At 43.1% G+C, this 21,869-nt stretch overlaps 1 long non-coding RNA gene across 6 annotated transcripts in view; it reads left to right on the plus strand.

Annotated features, from left to right (window-relative positions):
• Window positions 1-21,869, plus strand: part of LOC115347299 — a 51,616-nt gene that overhangs the window by 20,646 nt on the left and 9,101 nt on the right. The window contains exons 2-5 of one of the 6 annotated variants that reach the window (XR_005933461.1): window positions 9,066-9,253; window positions 11,482-12,349; window positions 12,916-13,089; window positions 19,669-21,845. This is a non-coding gene — a long non-coding RNA (uncharacterized LOC115347299). Of the gene's footprint in view, window positions 1-9,065; window positions 9,254-11,481; window positions 12,350-12,915; window positions 13,090-15,477; window positions 16,350-19,633; window positions 21,846-21,869 lie in introns of those variants that run through there. The other 5 variants (XR_005933460.1, XR_003925443.1, XR_005933459.1 and 2 more) reach the window with 5 other exon arrangements.

Genomic DNA, 21,869 nt, shown 5'->3' on the forward strand with positions numbered 1-21,869 from the left:
TCCCCATCTTGTCTCCGGACTTTGGCTCGCGCTTCGGGGAGCTGTGGGCTCTCTGGGAGCAGCAGAGGGATGGGGAACATACCTGGGTGGCGCCTCTGGAAGCTAGCACAGCACAGTAAGTTCAGAGGTGTTTTCCGAAGAAACTGGGGACAGCCAGCCCTGGGTAAAAGGTTCAGCGGAGGATTACTATGGACGCTTGCACTACTACCAGCGCCAGCTCCCGGCAGAGGAACAGCTGGACGAGGATGCCACCTGCGAAGGGCAAAAGCCTCGTGAGCCCTTTTAGCAAATTACTTTGGCATCCCAGGGCTTTAATGAGAAACTGTGGCTGAGGATGGCTGGAAACCTGTGCAAGACAGTGCTGCCCACTTGCCCTGTCACTCAGAGCCATGGGCCCCGTCTGCCCCACAGTCCCCGTGCCACGGTTCCCCGCTGCACCCCTGGCCCCACCACCTCCCCGCAGCGCAGAGGAGATGCGAGAGGTTCAGCTCCCACCAAAATGAGGACGAGCTGCGCTGCTCGGAGTGATGGCTGAGCTTGCCTGGCATTTAGCCTATACCAGTCTATTGCCTTGCACACAAAAAGTGCAGAATTTGGTCAGCTTTCAGATTTATTTTTTTCTTTTTTTAACACTTGTAAAAGAAGTCCTTAGGAATACAATTTAAAATACACTGTAGACAAAACTTTTTGGTAGCAAACTTTTAAAGAGATTTTACAGAGTTGTTTTAGAGCAATTACAGGATTACAATTGAGATAACTTAGGAAAGAAATACAGATGGAAGGGAAAAAAACATTATATCCATTCAAATAATAATAAGGTGGGAATGAGAATAAGGGTAGGTTTTAGAGAGAAGAGTAGTATGTACCAGAGAGATGAAGGATTGTCACAAGTCCTCCGATCTTCAGTCAGGGCAGTCCTTGCACCTGGAAAAGCCATAGGCTATTGCAGCAGATTGTGGCCAGTTTCGGATGGGTGTGGAGCTGTGCTGGTTTGTGTTACAGAGGTTGCACTCACAGCTCGGAGGCGTTCATGGCCCAGCTATCTTGCTTCTTACGGTTTGAAGGGATGCCAGTATCACCTCGGGCTGCAGGGAGAAAAAGTCCATTGAACTACATTGCCTCTTTGCTAGACAAAACCCACAAAGACAACTCGCACCTGAAATGTGGGGATTTTCCTGACACCTTCCAAACAATCGCTTCATTTCATGCCTGAACACCAGTCAGTGAATTTCCAAGATAATATGCAGAGACAATGATGAATTGAAATATCTGGTATTTCCGTTGCACACCACAGAAGCTTTCAGCAGAGCTTTGTGCACATCGTACCAGGCGGGAGAACAGTCACTGTGTGACTGTCATTGGCTAAAATCTGTGCCGTTAGAGGACAGCTGAATCTCTAGTTATAACTTAGCGAAACTGTAATGAAAAACACACAGAATACCAGAACACAGTAACATCCAGTGAAGGTGCAGGCGTGAACCCAGCATGGTAAGGCAGTCACTGCTTAAATAAGGACACTGTTCAGCAGGACATCTCTTCTGATGCTATTCCTGGGACTAGAGACCCACGACGTTAGAGCCAGCATATGAAAGCAGATCTGTCTCCCTGCTTGTTTACATAGACTCTCACATCCGTGAGCGTCAACGATCACTTGGAGCAGTGGCTCTAAATATCCACAACCAACACCACATCCCTCTTTCAGAGAAGTGTTTTGAAATTCTCGTCCAGACTTTTCAGCAAGGAGCAACAATTATCAGAAGGGGAATAGCAACACAAAAAAGAATTAGAAAGACGAAAGCCACGGTGGAAAGGGCAGACTACCTGAACCTTCAGCTGCATGTCAGAGATTTATCGTGCTCTTCACGGAGTTTTAGCTACATTTTTGCAGGCAGGAGGCCTGAAGACTGGATATGTTTCAATGGCTGTGTACTTACAGGTTTAGTCTTGGGGTAACAACTGTAGCTAACAGTAACAGCAAGGCCACTTGGTGAAGAGCTGGATCACTCTAACATGCTGCTTCTTTCTTCATGCATACTTTGAACCCAACCCAGAGACATTTTTTGCTGCCTGATCCTCACTGGGTGCTAGAGATCAGTCTTGTTTTTCTTTCCTGGCTTCTCTATAATTACAGAGCGTGAAGCTGGTAAATGGGATTCAGGGTTGCTGCTGGCCAATTCCCTGTGCTGAAGATGTGCAGGCAGAGGCAGGGCTGTTCATACTGACTCTTGTGAAGGACGATATTCAGTTCCTTAGTAAATCCATCATGGTGCAGTCGGATGATGATTCATGTGCAGTGGTGGACTCAACTGCACGTCCAAAGCTCTTATGACCACAGGCTGCTTTCCACATCACTATCTTGGAGGTTGCTGGCTCTAAAGCAAGAACAGACGAGTAGGACACACAGCAGCCTCTGCAAAGCCACGCTTTATAGTCTGGTGTACGATGTAACACAGACCATACTGCATCAGACCAAGGCCCCTGTTAGTCCAGTGTCCTCTCTCCCAACACAGCTGCAAGCAGATACCTACAAAACAGAAAGAAAATGGAAACGTATCTGCTATTTTCCCCCTGCTAATCTCCCAGCCTTTAATATTTTCAGTTCAGGGGATTTTATGAGCTGGTTGTGGTCTCTTTGTTAATTCCCACTGGCTCTATTTCACGTACTTGTCCATTTTCCCCTTGAGTCCCTGAGAAATTTTTGCATGCTTTTGCAAGTGCCCCTTGCAAAATGTTCTGCAGGGCTAGTGCTGCTGTATGAGGAATGACCTCCTCCGGTTTGCTTTGAACCTGGCTCTTACGATCCTTTGCTCTTTGTAGGCACCTTTATCCACCCTGCTGGATGGCTTCTGGCATGTTGCCTTTCTCTGAATCTTTTCCAGTTCTAATGTGTCTGTTGGGGATGAAGCAACCAGAACTGCAAACGGTGCTCAATGTGTGTCTGAACCCTGGATTTGTATCCTACCATAACTATGTCTTTTGTTTTGGTTCCCTTTTGGTCCCCTAATAATTGCCAGTGTTAAATCTTGGGGTTTTTTGACCACTGCAGAGCACTGAACTGATGTTTTCACACTAACTAGCACAAGCTCGAGGCCTCACTCCTGCCTGGTGATGGTCAGCTCATTTTTTATAGGTGAAGCTATAGTTTTCTCTAGTTACATCACTTTGCAGTTATATACATTAAATATAATTTGCTGTTGTATTGCCCTGTACTCAGTTTTGCTAGGGTCTTATGCACTTCATCATGGTCAACTCTTACCACTGCAATATATGGAAATAAGTGCTAGTAATCTTTAATCCGCTGGGCTGTAAGCTGCGCTGTGTCAGGAGCTGCTAGAGGTCCTGTTCAGCATTTTCCCTCCAGGGTTAGTGACATCGAAGAGAGTCAAGGCAGGAAACTGGAGATGGTTACAGCATTACCCAGTTTAATTTACTGTCAGACGTAAATCAATGCCTTAATCCCACTGTGATAAAAATCTTTATGATCTCTGCAGTGGATAAAGCTGTTTGGTCAGGCCAAGTAGCCAATTTTAAACCAGTCACTATACTCCCCTTTTTCACCAAAGCAGGTGATTTTGTAATCACTGTATATACTAGGAATATCCCTTTGGCCGGTTTGGGTCAGCTGTCCTGGCTGTGTCCCCTCCCAACTTCTTGTGCCCCTCCAGCCTTCTTGCTGGTTGGGCATCAGAAGCTGAAAAGTCCTTGACTTAGTACAAACACTACTTAGCTACAGCTGAAAATATCAGTGTGTTACCAACATTCTTCTCATCCTAAATCCAAAACATAACACTATAGCAGCTACTAGAAAGAAAATTAACTCTCTTCCAGCCGAAACCAGGACAAAAGCTAAGTTCTTTGCACTGTTATGTGAACAAAAAAGGTTAGAGTAGCATCTTTTTCAAGAATGATGAGCAAGCATCTTTAGTTAGATGAAGACGGGAAGTCTTCTGGTTAGGCACCCACTTAGGAGCCACAGGACTTGGCTTGTTTCCAGTACTGAACAGATTTTTTATATTATCTTTGAGCCCCAGCTTCCCCATTCAGGAATTTTGTGAAGTTCAAGTGATTCATATTTCCTAAATTGATTTCTCTCTTCCTCCTATAACCATTTTGGCTGACTAGGTTTGTTCTGCTTCGCTTGCAACAATTAGATTTAAATATGAGTCAACCTGGAAGAAATCAGTAGCACAGGATGTACTAGCTTTTACCAAGAGAATACCCCCAAGTGCATACGTTTAAAGAATTTGAGTTTAATTGCAGTGTTACTGCACTGTCCACTTAAAAGGTCGGCTTCACTCTTCTCAGCTGACACAAATCCGTTCAGCTCAGAAAAGCCAGGGATGTGGCAGACAGCTACTGTGATGACATCCATTTTCCTCTTGGGTAGGAATATGCAAAGCACCGGTAAAGGAATGACTAACATGCTCTCCTCCTAGTGTGTTACTGCAGCTTTCCAAGGATCAACCCATGCAAACAAAAGAACTCATGAGACAAACACCATGAGCCTCTAGAGCCCTCACTTATTGCCAGGAAACTTTATTACTGACATATATAGTGATGAGAAGCTCCTTTGCATTCCTCCTGGCACATCTGCTGAAGGATATGATTCAGAGATGGCCTCTTATTGTGGACAGGGTGGCATTTCTTAGCTTTCACAATAACCAGACATTAAACCATAGATGACTGTACCAGAACAGCCCTTCATTTTGAATGGCAATGATAACATTTGGCACATACCTCACGTTTCCAACAAAAAGCCCTTGTTGCATTATCCCAGAATAGAGTACAGCATGTGCTTCCCCTTCCTCCTGATGTCCCCATTTCCCACCACACTGTGCAGTGCAGGGCAGGCACTTACAGTGACTCTGGGTACTGGAGGGGGAAATACATCCCCAGGAGGCTGTCGGCACTGTATATTCAATCCCTCCACATCAGCAGACCTGGGTCAGTGACAAGACAGAAAAAAGAACAAGGGCCAAAGTCAGCAGACACCCAGTGCAACCACTGAAGATGTCTGTTTTCAGTAGCTGAGACTCGCTGCCTTTCTTAAGGAACCAAAAATCCTGTCTGGTAGTAAACATCTTAAGTTACCACACAGAAAGAGAAAAAAAACCCAAACAACACTCATCTAGCCAAGTCTTTGGGATGGAAAATCTCAAAAATCTAGATGAGATGGACGCGGCATGTCTCCTGCCTGGAATACCTGGGAGTGTTTGCTGGTAGCATGCCTGATCCTGTACTGCTGGTCGGACGGGGGGGCCAAGCCCACAGCCACTCACCTGCCAGCTGCGTGATCCCTGTCCCTCCTTCTGGCTGTGGGAGAAGCAGGTGACACCTGGGTGGGACAACTGCCAGGCATTAGGAAAGACCACTTACGCCTGTGGTTCATTTCCCAGGCAACACATACCTTGTTCCCAGGTGTGAAGCACTGACTGCGTGTCCACCGCCAGGCTGTGACTGTTCCCAGGAGTGTGCTACAGCCCTTCGCAGTGGCCTGGGACCACCCAGGGGGACTGTGAAAGCCAATGAAGCAAATAAGGTGAACGGCACCAAACTTCCTGGGGGGAAGCAGTTTTGGTGTGATGTTGACCACCCATACTTCGGTCACTCTTTGCAGCGAGGCAATAAGGGCAGGCAGAGCAGCGTTCATGTATGGATTGTGTAGGTCCCTTTGGTATGCCACAGCTGAAGCACATAAAATGAGGAAAGAGAGACTCGCAACTCAGTTGCAGGGCTGAAAAGGTGGGTTCAGATCCTGCCACGGCTTTGACTCACAATCTGACAGACTCCGTACATTTCAAGTTGCAGAACTTAAGCTTTTTGTATTTCAGCTTTATGAGTGCTAGACAGTGTTTTTGCCACATTTCATCTGTCAGATTTCTCAGTTTTATCCACTTTCCATCAGAGTAAATTAAACCCCTAATTTTGCTGCCTTTCCTTGCTTGTAAGTGGATGACAAGGAGGTCAGCTTCAGAGAGGCCTTGTGAAGAGGAGGGTGGGAACAGCTGTGAAGTGCCCTGTCCAGTGAAGTCTCAAATGAAAGGCAGGATAGCTGTGCAAAGCATTATAAAGTCTTTGCAAATTAAGATAATAATAAGGCAGGTCCATATCTTTTGCTAGCGTGTGAGATTCAGAATCGCTGCTGCTGAACGGCATTTCCATGCCAGGAACCTGCACCAGCTGCTACAGCCGCAGATCAGTCCTTCAGTTGATACCAATAAGCATGGGTTGTGCTCCAGTTCTTGGACTCCTTCACCTCTGTATCACCAGGATTTCTTCAGCACAGTCATTAACAACTCACACATACCTGCCACACCTTCCAGCACATGCCTCAGCATTCCTCGCCCTGGTCCAAGACATGCCTTCTTCATGGACTTGTGCTCTCAGAGCTCACATTCACTGTCTGTCTTATTCATGTGGGATCAAGTAGTCCTCTGAAGTGCTGGTAAGTTGTGGTCATGATGAATTTAGCCCTGTCCTTGCAAGAACAGATCAAGGGTAGATTATCCTGTTGCCTAACTGGTACTTTTTGGAAGTATTTTACAACTTACAGAAAGAAAATAAGTGCTGGAAATACATGATCTGTAGTGACAACCTCTGGGCCTTACTACACATGTAACACCAGCTAATGTCCATCTCTTGATGCATTTTTGTCTGTTGTCAGTTCTGTGACCAGAACTTGCAAGCTTTCTCCCAGCCTTTTCTCAGCTTATAAAGCTTTTCCTGTCACCACTTACGTTTACCAAGTCTCCAATTCCCAAGTGCTGTTGATATTTCCAGCTCTCAGAGTTTCTGTGGCAGAGAGAGCTCTGTCTTCCAGGGGAAGCAGTACCTGGTAGCTCTAATGGAACAGTCTGGGGGGCACAGCACCTGACCCCGGAGGGCACCTTGACTCTGGACCTTGGCACAGGCCAGCCGAAAAATGATCCCACCTTCCCCCCTTCTCGTTGTTCTTACACGGTGCAGCAAATCAAAACCTCAGATCAGCATAACTCCTATTGTTGCTTGATTTGCAATCTAGAAAAAAAAAAACAAAAAACAAGCTCCTCATTTCCATACAGCAAGTGGGAACCAGCAGGGGTTGGCAACTTTCTAGCCTTGGCCAAGGCCAAAGGAAATAATAGTTAATCTATCACTCCTTTGAAACGCCAATCTCTCTGCTTCTTACCAGGGCAAGGGAAAGATCTGATTCTTTGACTAATATTAAAACACTCAGCTTAGTCTGATTTAATTTACCGTTTTTCTGTTCTAGTCACAAATTTTATGCCTTGATTTTTAGCTTAATCCTTTATTTTTAAGGTTTACCTGGCATCAGCTGCTTCTCAAAACTGTTCATTCTGTCCATTAATTAGACTTATTAGCTGTTTATCTAACATGTTACCTGATGATAATTAAAATGGTATTCTGTTCTGGGGAAAAAAAATCTAAGTGATATCTCAAGAAGAGTTTGTTAAATTTGTGTGGTAGAGAAGGTGTCCCTGGGCTCTAGGTGGGAAAGATGTCCCACTGATTACTCTCGTTTTCTTCCAGTCACCTTTCTGCACATGCAGGTCCTGCTGACCATTAGATATGAGGGTTGTGACAGGTTAAGGTATATATGTTGAGAACTTGTTGATGGTAAATAAGACGTTGCTGACAGATTCACTTCAGGCCCTTTGCAAAAGAGCTTCATTTAGGAGAGATGCCTGGGTAGAGGGATGGAGACACACAGAGGAGTCGGAGGCTCTTCAGGCACAGAAGCCCCTGTTGTTGTCTACGTGAAGGTTTGCAGTCCTGCTGCAGGGGAGGTGCTCTGCAAGCCTTCCTGAAGGAAGAATGGCCTGGTGGTGGGAAAGGGCTTTTCTCTGGGACTGATCCCAACCCACGCCTGCTTTGAGGCAGTGGATTTCTTTTGTTGGTTCCCTGCAATACTGTTTTAGTTTAGGAAGCTGACACACCTTGAGATGTGATATCACTTGTCTGATTACAGCAGAAACTCTTCTGACCACACACCAGTGCAAGGCTTGCCTGCTTTCTCGGTTTTATTTTCTACTCTGAGCTTTGCAGTCTTATATCCATGCTATATTTATTGGCATACACAAAACTGCACTTTAAAAGTGGCCAGCCTGTTTTCATTGAAAAAATCCCTCCTTCTGGTATTTTTGCTAGCATCAGTCCCCAGCACACAATCCCTAACATGGGGAACATGTTCCCTGCTGATGTGCCAGACAAAAGTTCATGGCTTTGTCTTACTGAAAATGAAGTCTTGATTATTCATGCAGTTCCCAATGAGTCACTCCACACCCTTGAATTATTTCTGACAGATGTAAAATGCCTTCTGCTGAATTCCTACTCCAAAGAGCCTTTTGCATGACCGGTTTATCAGTGAATGCCAGCAGACTCATGATTTACAGTGCTTCATCATCATGGCATGTGTAATACTAAACATGATGACTAGGGAAACCAGACCCACCTATTTCTTGCCATAGGCTCACAGCCTCCAAAATCTCCCAGCAGCCACAGAAGAGGTGTTCATGCAGGGCAGGTGTTTGCACAGGGAGACCCTATATTACCCTGTGGATCTCAACACAGCTATGCAAATGAAAGAAAATTGATCGGCTGAGGGTATATGAATTCACTTGCAGAGATGATATGGAGACTGAAGTACTAACCTGAAGGCCTGTTTCTGTCACTTTTCACTTTCTTGCTTTCTCTTTGCTTCCAAGAGTGTGCTTCCCACTGGCTAAATACTCAGCTGTGATGCAAGTCACACGTGGTCACCGTCCTTGTGCGCGAGCAGCGGAGACCAGACCTTTTCAGCTGTGAGCTAAAGCTCAGCTCTGCTCCCTCAGCCTGCCATGCTGCCCTTACCTCCTTTAAGGGCACTCTCTGCTGTGTTTACCCACAAACACGGTTAGTATACATCACTCAGTACACAGTCAGGAGACAGATAAACTTTCCTCCACAGCCTGCAGAAGACAAGCGTAGGCTGTTTCCCAAAGGCTCTACGGCTTCTTCCTGAAATGAGAGATCCCCCAGGCTGGCCTGAGGATTTTCACAGATCTGCTTTCTCCCACAAAGAAAAGCTCTTTTAGGGGTTCCAACATTGAGGGGACCTTCTCCAAACAAGAACCTCCTCCAAAGCAAGAAGGCAGTTGCAGTGAGGATGCTCTGAGGGGCACCGACAGCTCCGAGCATCCCCTGTGACCCGACACTGCTCTGGGGTGCTGCTCTGCTGCGCACCGCTCCATTAGGAAGCAGGAACATACCCACGGTAATTCAACTACTAGCTTTGAGATAATGCTAATGCCGCGAGGTTTAGTCTGGTCAGATGTAATTGTTATCTTGTACATGACACTGCATGTGTCTCACAAGAAATAGTGTGGTTTCTTATAAAAGGGAGCTCTGCTGAGCAGCTGAGCACTCACTGTCAGAAAAGACCACGTAGAAATCCCTGTTGTCATACCTGCAGTTAGTGAAAGGGGCTGATGTGCTTTCACTGGCAGCTGCAAGCACTTCAATGACGTCCCCTAGCAGGCGGCCAGTCCTGGCACAACATGAAGCTGAAGACATTGCCTCTCCGATGTGAGATTTTAGGCCGGGATTCCACATTTTTCTCCTGTGGAAATCTCTGTCACTGCGAAACAAAACAACAGCACCCAAAACCATGTTAATCAGTCATTTTAGCAATTCTGAAATCAATTATTTGTTAACCCACACACACACATTAGACCTTACAACTGTGAATTTTGTATCTCCAGTGGTGAACCCCCCCCCCGCTTCTTTTTATTCATAGGTAGTCATGATGATACCTTTTTGTTCAATAATTAACTTTGTGTCAGGTTTGACTTGTTTTAGGGAGTTAAATTGAGTGTCTCGTTCAAGGAAATCTGTAATTGAGATAGAAATCTGGGCATCTGGGAATCTGTGAAAGACTTCAAGATTTGTGCAGGTGACTAAGTATATGTTTTTAAACATACATTTTACTACCTTAAAGGCATTGACACAGGATGTTAGTAGAGGCTGATCTGTCATCTCTCTGTCTTGTCAGCAGACCTGCTGGATTCTGACAGCTGAACAGAGGCTATTAATTAAAACTGCCAGGTTTTGTCAGACTTTTTTCATACGCCCTAGATAATTCAGTCTTACGCACTTCAAACAGCTTCAGTGGGAACATGACCAAACCTTTTAATTTCCCCCCTAAATTCTACACCTCTCTTTCTAAGAAAGAGGGTTTATTCCCGCAGTAATGACCCTTTGCATTTTGCGGGGGTCAGCATCACTCAGTGCTGCGTTAAGGAGTGCCCGGGTTTGCACTGACTCCTCAGCAGAGCAGCCCTGGGCAGCCAGCCTGGGAGCAGCTCTGCAAAGGTTCTGGTATTAACTCCCCACCCTCATGAAGGTTACAGAGGATAATGCCACAAGTTTTGCAGGAATAAAGAGCCTTTTTCTTGATTTTCTGAGGACGATCTATGCTAGAGTAAGCAAACAAAAATTGGACCCGATTTCCCATCCCTCTGCTTCCACAGCTATCCTCACTGAAGTGAGTAACTCTGCTCATGGGGACATACGACATGGTATAATGACTCTTAGCTATTCATTCTTAAAGGAGAAGTGTTATTTTTGCATGTAACTATGACCTATTTTTTAATTTTGCTATGTATACGAATTTACTCTTCATAGCACATCTATGAATCCTTTGAAATGCATGTGATGCAGAGCAAATGATCGGACCTCAGGGGCATATTTAGAAAATGCCAGTTTTGTTTATTTTACATGTTTATAATTGTCTCTGGCCGTATTATCATTGATGATTTTCCACAGTAGCTTTCCAAGTAATGTTGGTTTGTCTGGATATTCAACATCACTAAAAAGCGCTTAAAATATCAAACGCAAGAACAGTTGTATGTTTTTTCTCACTACTACAGCCTAATACAGATTTGAACCATGAGCCATCTTGTTACAGCTTCCGAAATCAAAGTAAAGCTAGACAATTTATAGCGTAGCACAAACATATCCTGTAAAGATGCAGAAGTATCTTTCATGAATCCATAAGCATGCAAATGGATGGACCTTATAATGTTTTCTCATTGTTTCAAAGGCATTTGAAAATAAAATTGTTTGGGTTGAGAGATTGGTTTGGGATGAGATAATAACCTGTAGTCATAATGGACAGGTCTTTTATTATGCTCTTGCTTTCTAAATTATCCTTATCAGAGCTTCTCCTTAAACATTTAATTATCTCTGCTCCTCTCCACTCCCTAGACTTCTCTAGTCAGCAGGGACTGAACTGGGTTAGTAAGTAGATTCTTATGGAAATAGAGAAACTCTGTTGCTGGAGCAGAAACAACTTTTCATTCCCTGTAGCTATACCATACAATTTTATAAATTTTATTTTTCTGTAAGAGATTATTATATTTATTGTAGCTGAAGTAATACTAATAAATAATTTATAAGCACAATGTGTACGTATTATAATTCTGTTTATGTATTTTCTTGTAGAGCTTTTTACCCAGCCTCACCGGAGGAAGGAAACTGATTTAAAGAAAATCCAGAATAAGATATTGTTTCAACTGGGAAAGAATCATCAAGCTGTAACAACCCATACTGAGGCAGACTGTTCCACCCAAGCTCAGCCCCAGCTGGGAGCACACAGCCCTTCTGCAAGGTCAGCTCAGACAAGTGGCATTTCACCACTGTTCACTCATGCAGAAGGTGGTGCAACAAAACTTACTTTCCTGTGTGCCTCCCCTGCTTTATCCAATCCTGGAACATCCCCTGTGCACCAGTAGCAGGGAGCTCGCTCTGGCACATTCTTGGTGGAAGCTCTCTCTGCACATTAGAATTAATATAATTAATTATATTAATTAATAGGATTAGTCAGGGATCATAATCTTCTTACATAGTATAAGTGATTGCTACCAAGGAGTCTACACCTAAACGCCCCTACCCTAAATGCCATTGAAGGTATCCTTTGAGCACACCAGGAACCTCAGCACCCTTCTCTCAACTACCTACGCTGTAGACAGCTAGAGTTAGACAAGCTACAGTCAAGTAAATTCTACCTTTCAAGTCCAGTTTATGCTGCCTGAGCACCCAGTTTTATAGGAGAAAATGAGGATATATGATTAGAGGTTAATACTGACTTCTCACTGTCCTAGACAGTGATAGCAATTATTTTGTATGGACAGCTTGTTCCTTCCATGTGTTTCTCAGAGATGGATCCTCTTCAAAAAACTACTCCCTGCCCAAACAGAACAAAGGGCTATGTCATCTTCTTCAGGAGCAACCCCTGTTCAAGTAGGATGCCACAGATTTGCCTCTGGGGCCAACCTGGGCTGCAGTAGAGCATGGAGACGGCTGGTTTCAGGTAAGACAGCACATGCAGTTTGCACACTTGTGAAGCTGCTGACTGCAGCCTTCCATGTGGAATTCACACCAGGAGTGAATGCATTCCAAAGGAAATTCATAGGGCACCTTCCACAGGGGCTCCCATGGCTGCACAGAGGCAGCTATGGAGGCAGGTAACTGGCATCTTGGACATTCAAGAGGATTTTCCCACAGCTCACCTGGATTCAGGTGGTAGTCTCTAGAGTCTCCGTTGCCCATCACACTTTTTCTTCTGAGTTGTCCTCTGCAGTAACTAACGTGGTAGGCAGGTTTTCTGTTCTTGGTCCCTTCTCATGGGCCTGCCCAGTGAATGAGGGACTCTGATCCACCTTTGGGCCACCTCTCATGTCAGAGTTAGCCCACCTGAGGAGCTTGCTTTTATTCTTGATGCAGTGGTGGCATCTCATAAGACCACTTGCTGTTAATTTCTGCACTGCACGATGCAGTGTAAGAGCTAAGTATAATGTTGAATTACAAAGTGGTGTGAATAAGAGCATCTGCCAACGTCTGCATATATATGAGGTCAATAGGTTTACATTCCTTCAGGTCAGAAAGCAGAACAAGCGTGAGCTCATCCCCATGCCAGTTTCTCCACATTACAAAGTCACCGCAAGACGTGACGACGCATTGTTCCTGCTCTGGGAGGATGGGAATGAGGGCTTGTCTGCACTGCTTGGAAGAGCAGACTGGAAGGAACAAACACACACAAGTAATCTCAAGGTAAGAATGCAGCGGAGAACAAGCATGTTGGTTTTTCCATAGCATGAAACAGCCAAGCTCACAGTATATACCTCCAAAAAAACTTAAATCCCTGGTCTTTACTATATTTTTACCATAGTCATTCATGCTCCTTAGTAAAACCATACCATATTTATGAGGGATTGCAAGATCTTAGTGACCACATTTGTGTGGTGTTTTCCCATCTGGTGGGCCACTTTAAAGTGATGTATTCGATCTCGTGTCTAGCCCTGATGATCAGCGTGGGAGAGGAAAGCAGAATAGTGGCAGGCAGCTATGCAAAACCTCCACAGAGGAATCATATTTTCCCACTCCTCATTTGTTATTCTGTGTGGTAATGTATTAATTCCTTAACTAAACTCTTTTGATTATTTTTATAACCCTTACTGATGTCATTCTGAATATTACTGTTATCCTTATAAATACACAATCCCCTTTCTGAAGAAATTTTAGCCATCCAGCTAACATGCCCTAGGACTTTGAAATCAGTACAGTAAATTCATCAACGGAACTGAAAATAAAATCAGGCCTTGGATGAAAGCTACACTATATATCCCTAAGGCTTATAAGTTTGGTCTGGTCCAAGGTATAACTACATGTCCCCAAAATGAATATAATTCTGATGGGTTTCATATGTTTCTTAGACAGAACTAGACAATTTTAGAGGCATACATATGTGTGCAAAAGAAAGTTATGGTTATAAAGGCATGTCCTGGGTTAAGGAAACAAGCGTTGTATCATACAGAGGTTTACATTAAGGATAGGAATTGCTCAGAATTGGTAAGGGTAAAGCATACCTTTCAATTTTATTCACTTTGGCAATATCCAAAGGATCAGACTCCATCTAGCACACCTTTGCTCTCTGTAAGCAAGCTTGCTGCAATATAATCTGTCTAGAGTGGAAACAGCCCTGCACCTAGCTCTGAGTCTGGCCAGGGTGTACCCAGCTCTGACGGGCAGCGAACTGGCAAGCTGATGTTGGCGTGGAGCTTGTCCCCAGCAGCGGACTCTGCTGTGTGTACCTGTATGGACAGCCACACTGTAATAGATAACGGAGAAATTTTTCTGCTGCAAGCACACTGTAAGGCCAACATATGCATGTGTCTGTCGGAGGCAAGAGTAGGCAACAGGCAAGAGGGGCTGTAACACCGGCACTGTCAGGACTGAGTTGTCATGTTTACTGGAATGCAAAGCCACTGGACAATGTCTTAAAGGCCTGGATGGTCTTGATCCTCGAACCAGGAATGCATCCATTCTCCTCCAATTTAATACAAAAACATTGGACTCTCCTTAAGCACACCACGTGTGAGAGGTGAAGTTAATGTTGGTGAATAGCAGACATGCCTCTGACACCCATTTGGGTCATGTTTCATTGCGAAAGGATTGCCTTCATAGAGACTGCCACTGATTATATGTTCAGGACCTATTCTCCATGCTTAGAGATAAAGTTTCCTACTTCTTTTTTTCAAAAGCTACAGAACTTCAATATACTTGCTACCTTTGGACCCAGCCCTGTAAATCTTGCTCCCATGAATAAGCCTTATTCATGAACATTCTCATGTCATGAGAAAAAGCTTTTAGGGAATCGTGTTTTGTAAGTGCTAGTGAAAAGCTAAGCTAGATAGTACCTAGATAAGACAGTGATGAATACATGATAATCAGTTTTTTGTATTTATGGCCAGATCCTAACATGCACAAAATGACCATACATATTGAGTAACAGACAAATGAAGAAGTCAGTTTCTGAAGGCCTACTTGGATAACACAATTATTCTTTTTGATGCATGAAACTTGAATAGGGCTCTGGGAATTAGCAACATAAAAATAATGATGAATTTAAAATGCTCTCCAAACAAGAAATTGAGGAAGTCTTTAAAGAGGTCTTGTCGTGAACTTGATAAATCTTTCCACAGTTTTTAATTCTGGGTATTAGTTATTTCATAATCTACAGTGCTTACTTGGCAACTGCTACAGACTATTGAATAAACTATCATGGCAACATACAGCTTTTGCCATAGGCCAGGATCGTGAAACTACAGGTGGATCATTTGTCATCCTGAATCTGCCTATGCTGTTGTTATTTTATAACAGCAGATCTCAAGACAATTAACAACGCTGGATATTCATCAACCTTATTTTGAAAATGGAGTAACTGTGATGTAATGAGATGAAGAAATTTGCTTGATATCATTGAATGAATTAGCGTCCATACAAGGATTAGAACACATTTCCTTATTCCTGGTGCCATTCGTAATCCACCGCACAAGAATGCCAAAACCACTTCTTATTGCCATTCACTATGTTTCAACAGACTAGGGCATCGAAGAACTAGGCATTAAATCTTCTTCACTTTTCACACTTTTTTTTCAGGAAACTCTGTTATGACTAAAAAGAGGACTTCAGCAGCTGCAGAAAAAAGCCCACAATGTGTGCTCTTTCACCATGTAGTTCCTTCCACAGGTCTACCCCTCCCTTCCCTCACTGTCCTCCTGAAGAATTGTGAGTCCAACCAAGTGTTAAGGCCTGCAGTGACATTGCTATGACAGATTTTTGCAGTTCTTGACCCTTGGAGGAACATGTAGCCAACACAGCCATGATACAAGGCATTTCTCTGGCTCACAGACCTATGAGGAGCCACAGACTCCAGTTTGTTCTGCGTGACGTTACCACCAACACCATTGCCCCTGCCACCACCACAGCCACTAGAGACAGAGCAATGCCTGGCATTATTTTTCTGATTTGTACCTAGGGACATAGGAAATGGAAAAAACCTGGCTGACTGCAGTGGCACAAAGTAAGGCCCTGGGTTGAGGCGTGCTGAGAAAAGGCTATCGCTGTCTGCCGACAAGAGTGAGGAGAACGTAGCACGAACCTCCCCTGAGAGAGAGAGAGATCTCTGTTCTAGGATCACAGGATAACCCCAGTGGAAGGGACTTCGGGAGGTGTCTGGTCCAACCTGCTACTCAAAGTAGGGCCAGCTATGGGGTCAGAAGGGGGCACTCGGGTCTTCATCCAGGTTGGTCTTGAAAACCTGGACAGGTGGTGACTGCAAACGGGCCACCTGCTCCACTGCTCTGACTGTCCTAAGCTGAAAGTTTCCCCTCATACCCAGTCTGAATCGCTGTTGTTTCAGCCTATGCCTGTTGTCTCCCACCTTCCTACCACACAGCACTGAAGAACCTGGTGCCATCTTCTCAATAACCTCCTTGTCTGTACTGGAGGGCTGCCATTAGGTCCCCTTAGTCTTTTCTGTACTGGGGGAGGCCAAAAGGAATGCTGAGCAGAGAGGGATGACCGCTTCCCTTGACTGACTGCTGTGCTGCTGCTAACCCAGCCCAGGATGCTGCTGGCACCCTTGCTGCCAGGGTGGGCAGGGGGCTCGCGTCCAGCTTGCTGTCCACCAGACTCCAGGGTCTTTCCACCAGAGCTTCTCCTCACGCAGTTGGTCCCCAGCCTGCACTGCCGGTGGGCTTCTTCCCTTCCAGGTACAGGATTTTGCATTTGTTCTTGTTGAATTTCATAAGGGCCACTGCTCCAGCCTCAGTATCTCTGAGTGGCAGCTCTGCACATTTTTTCCAGTGATAATGATTCAGATTGTGGCTTATTGCAACAGGAATCCTTCAAGCACAAAGAATATGCCTTGTTTGAAGGGTGGCTTTGCTTGAATAAGGACTGTTGTTACTTAGCTTAGACTATCATGGCATTTTAGGGACTGAAATTCAGAGTCTTCAAAAGCTCATGCAAATTCAAGACAAGGATCGTATTTACACAGAGGTGATTCTACGTGGAGAAGTCTGGGTTTTGGTAGTCCTTTTAAGCTTCAGGAAGCCACTGAGAAGAATAAAATAAGAATATGCAGCCATGATATTTTTATGACATTTCCTTTCTTGGGCCTTTTTTGGGGTGGGTAATCAAATCTTTGGTGGGTAGTTGGCATATGGTTAAAAAAGTTGTGGTGGAAAATGTAGATGTAGGAAATTGAAGCAACCGATATGCAAATCCAATAATTTTCATGGATACCCACTGGGTACTTCTCAGGTCCTCTGTGTTACCAGAAGTTAATTTTTACAGAGTCAGACTGTACACAATTTCTGTATTACTTCCACTTGATAGTGCAGTTGTTCCAGATAGATAGATACCAGTGCAATTAAGAACAAGGTTCTTCTTGCATAGTATTTACTGAATTTGGAAGCAAACTTGACATCAAATTTCTTTGCTTCTGTTGTTTTCTTCTAAGCACCTATACAATGCACTATTGTAAATTTTTTAAAAACTAGTACTCACAAAATTTATGAAGAAAAACATTGCTGAATTACTCTTTTCTTCTTGTTTTATAACCTGTGAAAATAAGCTCATAAAACTCTAACTTCCATGCCTTCCAAGATATTCTGATACTTTTACTTTGCAACACAGCATGGAGGAAACTGCTGAGAAGTGCTTTCAAGTTTACTTATTATCAGAGCTGTGATGTGAGCTTGTAATTCAGGTTCTGTGTCATCTGGGAAAAACTGTAGAATGCTCATCTCTGCCCCCTGAACCCATCCAGATGTGGTATCAGATTCTGAGCGCTTTAATCACTAAAACTTTTTGTTATTATTTGAATTAGCATACTATCTAGATAGATTCCTTACAGACCAGAACGTTACTATGCTATATGTTACCCAGCCTTTTCTGCTCTGTATTTGTAGATCCCCAAATGGCTTAATTTACCACATTATTTCCTATAAATATGACTTCAAAATAAAGGAAGAAGAATTGTCCTGCGGTCATGATCCTACCATCAACACTCTGTCATAAAGCTTTTTCTTTTACAGTTGGGTGGGCTAGTGCCAGTAAATACTGCAGAGAGGAATTTGTCCAGGCTGGAATGAGGGCCAGCGGGGACTGTGCGGGTGTGGTTTTTCATTTTAGTATTTCAGCAAGATGAGGCTGAAAGGTATTAAGTCTAATGATTTACGAAGCAAAAACAGGGTTACAGGGTTCCTATCTACGTGCAACTGTGTATGAGTCATGGAAGGAAGTAATACACGTTACACATTCTACAGGGTAAAGTCATACAAGCTTGTCACTTGGGGTTTCTTTGTACATAACGCAAGTCCCTGTCAGGTTCCTGTTACTGACTTTATTTCACGTCCCATAGCTTGTCTTTGTGAATACTGGCCAAAGCAAAATCCCAGATCTAACTACTGTTTTCAGTTATGCTGATGTGACCTAAATGCACATTCTTATGTAAAATCTCTAGCAATCTGCTAGGAAGACAGAACACTTTGGCTTGCAGTCCTCAAAGTGCTGTGCTTGAGAACTTTGATGACCAAGCACTAGACCACCAGCTCTGGGAAGCCACTGCAGCTCCATGCAAGTCAGCAGCACTGACTCCGTGGAGAATCTTACACTGTGAACCTAGAAAATTTCATCCTGCTGCCACACATGCAAAGGGGGAAGCAGGAATGAGAAAGCAAATGCGATAGAGAAAGATATAAACAGAAAATGTGGGAGGGAACTGAAAGCATCTCCCTTCTTGCACAACTTTATCTCCCACTTTCCAAGTTTCTGCTCTGCATCACCTCTGTTATGAGCAGAACCTTGTTTCCCTTCTTGTCTGAGAACACTCCAAGAAGTCTAGCTCAAAAATCCTTTAGTAATTTAACACTCAAAATCACTTTTCCCCCCATATCCTATGTGGTGTCAATGCATCTGCAAAAATACAGATGCAGAAACAACAGACTAGTGCAGCATATATTATACAAGACACATATGTGCTCAAGATGGTTTACACAACGAGCTGTTTAGTGTTCACAGTAGTAGGCAGGAGATCAAGAAGTCCTAGATTTTAATTTTACTTTGGGCACTGACTTGGTCTGCAGCTTTGAGTGAATCATTTGCAATTTAGGTTTCAGTTGTATTACATGAAAAAATTGGGAGATATTATTTATAAGCCTTGTAGAACTTCCAGGAAATTCCCCTAAAATCCACCTGTTAATTAACATTTCAACAGCAGCTGAAATGTCTCTGCATACCATTCACAGAAGGAACACTATAGAAACAGACAATACATGATACAGAAGACATGGCATATTTCTTTTAACAACTGGGTGTATGATAGTGTTGAAGGCCTGGTTCTGTAAAGTACACTGGAAGAAAAGTGGGTATTTTCTTAGGTGTCACGCTGTAGACTCAGATATTTGAATATGTCAGCATTCTTGAAAAGAGTCATTTCAGATAAATTATGTGTATAATGTCATGCTAATTTGAACAGCATACCTGCATGCACATTTTAACTTTAAAAAAATCTGAACCCCCTTTCTGCTTACTTGCACGTACATTGATATTGCTTAACCTTCATATTCTTACAGAGCTCACCATGAACTTTCCCACATGCTAAATCTATCATACTATATATTTACTTACTATTATAGAAGTCTTTTACCACATGAGTAAATACCAAAATATTTACACAGGTTAACCGTGTTATTGGTCTACATAGAATAAAAATACAGTTCCACTGCACTGTTGTTCTGTATTTCAGCATCATACTTCCACCATCATCTTTGTCTGCTCCAGTTTGTTCTGACCTATGTGTACTCATCAAGACCTTGATGATATGATAATCTTCCAACCGGAGCAGACTATGACTGGACAGTTGCCCCTAGGAAAAAACCCAGGAAGAAAATCTGGTTCACTGAAGCACAATATAGCCATCAGACGAAGAATTACGCCCTGTGTGTCTTTCACTGAAGGGAATTGCTTGCCATAGTCACCCTCAGCCAGGGTAGAAGAGAGGAGGAGCGTGCCCACCATCTCCCTGTCATTGCTGGCAAGGCGAGCCCCCATGCTGAAACAGCACAATGGCCACCCACTCTCTGACAGTAACAATTTCTCATAGCCTACATCTTTTCCTTCAGAAAACTTCCATTTATAGTTCACATTTTGTGCTCAGCTTGTTTTGCATTGGTTTACACTTACCAGCATTCAATTAGCATCTCTAAATAGGAAGGACTATCGGGTAAGGGCCATGCGACTTGCAGACAAACTTTCCCATCAAGGTGTTTGAGATCTGGAGGACTGCTGCAGACCTTCTTTCAGAATTTTGTTTGATCCACTGTATAGCATTGTGCAACGTGCAATTCTGTAACAGAGAACAATATTGATCTCACTTACCCTCTCTGCCCTTTGTTAGTGGCACCAGATGAGAAGACAAAAAATCAGCTCCGAGATAATTAGATGGAGATATGTCCTAAAACTTAAAAAAAAGGAGGATTTTTGATCTAGACAGTGCCCAATTCATAGTAAGATATGTAATCGTCCAAGTGCCTCACTAAGGGGAAAAAAGTGAGAAACTGAATGGCTGTTATATGGTCATCATAACGCAAACTGGAGGTGCTAATGCTGAAAGACTAGGAAATTCAGAAATAAACTTTTCCCTTTTCCTTCAACTGATCTTATCTTTGTATGACTATATCATCTAAGAATTGTGTATGACTTAATGCTAAAAAAAAGCCAAAGCCTCCTATACTGGAGAGGCCACAATAAAACTGCTTACAAGCTGAATTAGTCATAACGTACATTACTGTGTGCTGTTGAAGTGAGTTATCTGTAGAGTGCAAGTATCAGCCAGTACAAACAAATACTATTGTCCAAGGAGGGAAATCTACATCACTCCTGGTCTTCAATAATCAAACCTTGTCTACTACTTAAGTAGAGGAGATGATTTTTTTTTCCCATTTTCAAATATTATATAAAAACTGAAAAAGGAAACAAATGAAAAATACAGGCCAAATTTGTGCTGACCCAGAATAGAGTTATTCAAGTGGTAGAATAACTCCAAAAGCATTTTAGAACCATTCTCAGGGAAACCACGCATATGTGAGTTGAAATTATTATTGTCTCCAAAGAGGAAGGGAGAAAAGGTGAAAAAAAAAGAGAGGTGAATAGACAAGTGTAAGACTTACTAATTCAGGGAGAAATTGGAGATACTGGATAATTTGTTGCATAATAATTGCCAACTATCTCATTTTATTAGGGTGGCTCATTCTCAAATGAATGCATATTATCTTTACAGGTTTGTGACCACAATGTTGAAGTAAAAGGAAATCTTGCAGTTCAGTTAGAGAGGGATTCACCTCTATATTTTCTATTAATTTTCCAAACCATGTTTTTTTTTAATATAAATGCATCTGACACCTTTTCTAGTATTTGGAAGAGCATTAAAAGAACCAGTCATAACAATTTGATGCCTGCGACTTCAGGCAGCACCCAGAGTGATATTTAATCTCTGCATCATCTGCTGCCAAAACCAAACCATAGCACAATGCCGCAGTATGGGAAAGGCAATAAGAATCCATTATCCTCACTGCAGTTCCAGTAACTCTTATTACATATGTTATGTTTGAGACATTGCTAAAACTTGCTAAGTGCTTGCTGACACCTAGTTCCAAATCAGATTTTGATGGAAATTCTGCTTGAACAAGGATTTCAAGCTTGATTCCTGCATTTCATGTATGCCTGCTAGTATTAATTTCAGTTACCCAACTCTACATTTCTAGTAGAGAGCAATACAACTTCAAGACTTATTTCCACGTGATAGTTGCACTGTTCAGTAAATTTATCCACAAATAAGGAAGCCATACTGTTGCTTCTAATTCTGTCACTAACTAAACAACCATATAAGAACTGCGCTTTTAGATGTCACAGAACTACTTTTTTTTTGTAGTATCAATAAACATATTTGTTTTTCCTAACCAAAATTTGTTTGTTTCTTTTTT

This window comes from Aquila chrysaetos, chromosome 10, assembly GCF_900496995.4.
Source record: "Aquila chrysaetos chrysaetos chromosome 10, bAquChr1.4, whole genome shotgun sequence".
NCBI lineage: Eukaryota > Metazoa > Chordata > Aves > Accipitriformes > Accipitridae > Aquila > Aquila chrysaetos.